The sequence below is a fragment of the Zingiber officinale genome, chromosome 11B (genome assembly GCF_018446385.1).
Source record: "Zingiber officinale cultivar Zhangliang chromosome 11B, Zo_v1.1, whole genome shotgun sequence".
NCBI lineage: Eukaryota > Viridiplantae > Streptophyta > Magnoliopsida > Zingiberales > Zingiberaceae > Zingiber > Zingiber officinale.
In genome coordinates, this window is record NC_056007.1 from 69,376,460 (window position 1) to 69,382,662 (window position 6,203).

The 6,203-nt window shown below is 36.2% G+C and overlaps 2 long non-coding RNA genes across 3 annotated transcripts; both read right to left on the reverse strand.

Annotated features, from left to right (window-relative positions):
• Positions 1-3,709: 3,709 nt before the first annotated feature.
• On the reverse strand, positions 3,710-4,298 carry LOC122035208. The gene is made up of 3 exons (XR_006126929.1): positions 4,124-4,298; positions 3,831-3,933; positions 3,710-3,724 (listed from the first exon to the last, which is right to left on the reverse strand). It is a non-coding gene; the product is annotated as an uncharacterized LOC122035208 (long non-coding RNA).
• Positions 4,299-4,403: 105 nt separating this feature from the next.
• On the reverse strand, positions 4,404-5,534 carry LOC122034986. 2 transcript variants are annotated; one of them, XR_006126848.1, is made up of 3 exons: positions 5,009-5,154; positions 4,868-4,925; positions 4,404-4,477 (listed from the first exon to the last, which is right to left on the reverse strand). It is a non-coding gene; the product is annotated as an uncharacterized LOC122034986 (long non-coding RNA). The 2 variants fall into 2 exon arrangements; XR_006126847.1 differs by lacking the exons at positions 4,868-4,925; positions 5,009-5,154 and adding an exon at positions 5,384-5,534.
• Between the last annotated feature and the right edge of the window lie 669 nt (positions 5,535-6,203).

A 6,203-nucleotide genomic window follows, 5' to 3' on the forward strand; every position in this document is an offset into this window, starting at 1 on the left:
TCCGCGTTGGGTCAAACTTGATCCCGAAGCTTTGGGATCTGGATCAGACTTTGCAGAGCTATAAAAGGAGGCCTCGAGGTGCAGCTTGTAGATATAACTCTCTCGAACAGAAGATCTCCTGCGCTCTAGTGTGCTGCTCCGTACGCTTCAACAACGCCCTGCTGCTCCGACAATCAGCGACCACTCTTAATATATTGTATTTTGTCGGTATAATCTTTCTTTTTAAGCTCATACTTGTACTCATCTACTTGTAAAGATTTGCGCTATATAGTTGTTGCCCACCGGAAGCGGTCAACGACCACGGGCCTTCGAGTAGGAGTCGAGATAGGCTCTGAACGAAGTAACTTCTTGTGTCTTCTGTGTTTGTGTTATTTCTTTTCCGCTGCATTTACTTTTACGATTCTGAAATCGATTGTGAAAGCCAAGAGCGCTATTCCCCCCCCCCCCCCCCCCCCTCTAGCGCTTTCGATCCAACACATGCCTTCCATAACTTCCTGAGAGGTGTCTCCCTTACATGTATCATATACATCATGAGTCTATGGACCCAGTAAGTACATATCAATATGAAAAATATGACATCTAGAAGCAGGAATAGTAGCTAGTAGGCGAAGAACATGAACTAAAATATAGTATAGAATAAAACACAATAGGTAAAAGAGTCTACACAACTATTAAGGGTGAATATGTCATACATGTGGTAACCACCATTTGAGCTAATCATTCAGTCCATAATCATGACCCTAAAGGTATCTCCTAGGAGAACATGTAGTCATATAGCCGAACTCAACATAAATCACATTATCAATCATATTTGGAAGGGTCCTCTTCGAAGCTCATCCCGAGGCGCCCATCCCGTACTGTCACCACAAGCGGACATACACATCCAATTAGCCACATAGAAAAAAAAACATATCCTACTCTTATCATACCTCACAGTACAAGGTGCATAGAGCTACGAACATGAGAAAGTAAAGTAGACCAATTACTTAAAAATCGTATCCATTCTTATTCTATCGAGATCAGTCCCGACAATTCCATTAACAAGAGGAAACTAGCTGTCATCAATAATTACTTAACACAACAATATCAGAAACGTAAAACAACCTTGAGATCTAATTGCAACCAACCAAAACTGACAAAAATCCCAAGACCAATATAAAGAAGAAGTGCATCAGTATATTCGAACTACAAATCCCACATCCATCAAGAAATCTGAAGAGCATAATGAAGAAGAAGGACATCATCAAAATCCACTATAAATCCTAATCGGTTGAGAAATCTAAAATAAAAGGAAGAACTAGAATCATAAAGAGGGAGATCATCATCTTCCCAAGTCTAAGTCCAACAACATCCTTTCCACAAATTTGGAAGCAAGAAGGAAAAACAAAAGCATCTCCGATCGATACCTGAATCTGTCCACACTGTCCCAAAACCTCCAAAAGTTGTAGAACTAAGCGAACATCACGCCTACATCTCTAAAAATTCTGTCCAGAAACTTAATTCAACAAGATGAAATAGAGAAACCTTGCAATGAAACTCCAATACCCAAATCCGTTACTAGAACCTTATATAAGCCACAAGAAGAAGAAAGAACAACAAAGGAAATTGAATCATGACACATTCCATCAATTGGACAATAGACAAGCTCATTGACTCCTCCTAGGCACCTAATCCTTACCTCTCTGATCTCATACCAACATAATAGAGAGTACTTACCTTTCCTTTCCTTGTTCCACCACTGGAATCCCTCGCCCACCAATTACTTGCCACCGGTGCAGAGGTCACAAGCTTCCACTTCCGGTCACGATGCCCTTGGAGGAATTGTCCACGTGGGGTGGCGCCTGGCCGAGTCTCAAAAATCGATGGTGAGCTGGGTCAGCGACAGCGAGGTGAAAGTGAGGAAGGAGTCGGTGATTTGGGGGAGGAACAATGAGGGAAGAGCCAGGGAATCGATGGAATTTGAGCTTTTATACTAGGTCAATTAACTCTAACCTAGGGTAATTAAGGTTAATCAACTCCTAACTTAATTGGGTATCATATACTTTCATCAAGCTTAATAGTTTTATCCCCTTGAAACGTGTCATACCAGTTCATTAAAAATCTTGAGAAATTCCTAAAATTTGTAGAAAATTTTATAGATAAATTCTTTAATTAATGCTCGTGAGACTTTAGAAAATTTTGTAACTAAATTCCTTGATTAACGCTTGTGAGACCTTACATTCATACTCACACGCTACTCCAAGAAGACTCCTATGACACTGAAAGGATGCTCTGATAACCAGTGATGTTCTATTCCTTTTGTTGTCGGTATACTTTTATTTTCCTACATTGTACTTAATTCTTTGTATTTTCCAATGAAAGCACTCAACGAGTGTGGGCCTTGGAGTATGAGTCGTCGAAGGCTCTAAACGAGAAAAACTTGTGTTAGCGTTTGATTCTTTCTTTCTTTCTTCCGCTATGCATTCTCGTGATTTTTGAAAACGAGAAAAAGTGACTCGTGCTATTCACCCCCAACCCCCTAGTGATTTATGGTCCTACATTAACATGTCCTAATCAATTGGTCAATTGTTTTGGGAGATTTCTAAAACTTCCCATCGATTATGTCAATCAATTAGTAGTCCCCTAATTGATTAGTGAATAGATTTAAAATGCTTCTGTGTTTGCAAAGCTCCTAATTGATTAGGTAATTTCTAATTGATTATTTGATCGATTTGGAATTCTTCTGTGCACTTGAGTTTTGATTGGTACACCATCTGGCTAACCCCAAAATTATAGGTTTACACTAATTGATTGGTAATGCAAAACCCCGGAATTGGTTGGTCCCGGTGTGGTCATCAAGAGGGGGATGGATTGCCCTAAAATATAATTATACCCTTCTCGTTCTTTTGACTTGAGTTAGACAAACACTAGATGAATAAAAACAAAATGCATATAAATAAATACAAGGCTATTGAGATTTACTTGGTTTACAAGCAGGAAGGTTACTAATCTAAGGTAATGTAAGCACTAGCAAAGTCTTCTTCTTCGAGCAAAGTCGAAGGTGGAGAAGCCTCATACATTCACTACAACAAAAACCTTCATAGACATCGGTTTTCCACCGGTGTCTATTTCATTTTCGACCGATGTCTATGAAGCCGATGTTAAAAGTCTACCATTTTAGACATCGGGTTAAAACCGGTGTAGTATCACTTAACGACACCGGTCTTCGAATCGGTTATTAACCGGTGTAGTATCACTTAACGACACCGTTTCATCAACGTTGTAAAACCGATGTAATATTGTATGTTAATAACACCAGTTTTGGCAACGGTAAATGACCGATGTAATATTAGTTAATAACACCGATTTTGCAGCGGTGGAAGACCGATGTAATATGTATATTTTTTAACAGCACAAATTTGATTTTCGAAACAATGAAAAACCGACAATAACAAAAAAAAATACACAAATATTCACAAATTATACAAATATTCTTCATTCAATAATATCCATAAAATACACAAATATTCACAAATTATATAAATAATCTTCTTACAACAATATCCATAAAATACCCAAACATTATTTTTACATCAAAAGCTAGCTAATAGATATCAAAATCAAGGTAGAACATTATTTTAACACATCAAGGTAGAACCGCACTTCAAATGTAATCTAGCATGCATTCAGCCCACTCGAACCACACTTCATCAATTTCAACTCTGGAGTACTTGAGATTTGTAAACTGTAAAAACACATAAATCCACCATATGTCAAATAACTAAAACAAATGTGTATATGTATCAAATAAAAAATATAAGATCACAAGTGTTTGTCATAAACATGCTTACCAGCGTGTTGAAACCTATTCTGTGAATGGTGGCTTCAAATGAACTTCACGAGCAAGGCCAAAATTTGCTATCTTCACAAAGTCCTTGGTTACCAATAAGTTCTCTGCAAAGGTTATAATCTAGTTTAATAGAATGCTAACTTCACCAGAATAATTATAGGTGCATAAATCACATTTAACAGAATAAATGCTAATCCTAGATAACAACGTTGTAGGAATAGATCTGTTAAGAGCACACAAATGAATCTTTATAGGGATATTTGGTCAAAAGCGGAACTAGAGAGGTACACCTACCTCCCATGTCAATAAGTCACTTCCTCGAGTTGGATATGGCTTTTGCAAATCTAGCTCCATATAGAAGGTGTAGAGTTTGATATCTTGAAGCTGCAAATCCAATCAGAAGTAGGATTAGCGTGGTAAGCAAGACATTGAAAATCCCATTAATAGACACATATTGGCCATGAGAACCCTTGATCTTGTCATTGAAATAAGGTGGGGTAGTTGTCATGCCTCCCAAACTTGAATTAAAAGGATAGGGGAGAAGACCCCTAAATCCTTCATTTATCCATTGAACTTCCTTAATGTACGAAGGCATAAAAAATGAAGAAGGATAACGATGCCATTCACTTCCGATGCAAAGCATAGTCTCTGTGCATAAAGGCAAGCATTCCATCAAATTTAAAACTATAATCTAATCAAACAATATGCGTAATCAACCAGACTTTCAAAACAAAAATTGTGAATAAAGAAAAAATTTGATCACCTTGAGCATCAATTATGTAGAATTATTTTTCAGTTTTGTTTCCTTTTATTCTAAACACTATTAAAGGTACATAAGAACGTTGAAAAAGTAATGATGATCCTTCGAAAAGAGTAGGTAGAGATGTTGCATCTTAAAACTTGATATTGAATTTACTACAAACAGGATATTCTAGTTCAAAATAAAAAAAAAATTACCATTTCAAATAACATCGTGATGGCCCAAGTGTTTATATATTTCCAAAGGCACAAATCACTCATTAAGTATAGAGAACGTACGACTATGGGATGCACACAATATAAGGCCAAGAAAAATGGGTCTTAGTCCCTTAGCAATCTGTGTAGATAGACAAGAAGAAATCAAACATAGTATAGTTACTTGCTTAAACAATGAACCATATTAAGAAAGGGAGAACATACCATCACAATCAATGAGTCTTCCACTGCATACTTATTGCGAAAAAGATCCGAGAAACTATCAATAATAGCAGTTGCTACAATGCAAATAAGTGGATATATTGGATAGATAAATATGTGACACAGTAAAAGATCTAGGAAACTATCAATGAAAGCCGTTGTTGCGATGCCGATAAGTGGATATATATTGGATAGAGAAATCTATGACACAGCAAATTAGCCTAGCATAAGACCTAAATTAAGATGTGCATTTATGATTTGCTTACATATCTTGATGAAGATACGTATGCAATGTTAGACAAGATAGTAACTATCATATACAACTACGAACTGAAGAACAAAGTTTGTCAATATGATCCTTCACAATCTATCACTCACCTGGAAAGTAAGTTGACCATTCGCATCACGGCTAGTGCCACATTTCACATTAATAAATTTAACAAAATCATCCAACTCCCGTTCAGCCTCATAATCTTCACCAGCTTTGTTTTCCTTGGGAAAAAACTTCAAGGTAGGATAACCACTAACTCCATACCTGAAATGCAGAAGGCATCCTGCATAACAAACTAATTTTAGAATGACAAAGTTGAAAATTCTGATCTTCCCATATAGGAAATGACTAAATAGTCTTTAGTATAGTGAATTTTTAGATGGAATCATTCATATCAAACCAAATTATTGCTAACACCCTATCATAGTAAGGATGATATACCAAAAAAAATGACTGAAGAGGACTTCATCATGATAATTTGAGAAACAATAATGATTAAGCACAAAATATAGTAGGTCATAATGCACATTTTTCACACAATTTTCATGTCAGATGAATGTTGGATAAGGTTGGAAGCATTTTAGCATTACACTTCTTCTCAAACATCAACGAATTCAAATATTAAATTTGTAGAAAATAAGAATTGTGAGTGAATCTGATCCTCCTCTCAATCAGATGTTGATTCTGCATTTAAGGTATCAACTGACATCACACTACCACAATTCCCCAAATCTAAATCTAGTACATAGGTGATTAGAAATACAGAACTCTCAGTTTGACAACTATTTAGCAATATGTAAGTTTCAAAATACATATAATTCAATAAATGATACCTACTTTCAACTTACTCTAAATTAACATCATATAATTTTCTCCAAAATCTAAATAGGTAGCAGAACTAATGAAGCATTCAAGGTACACAATTGA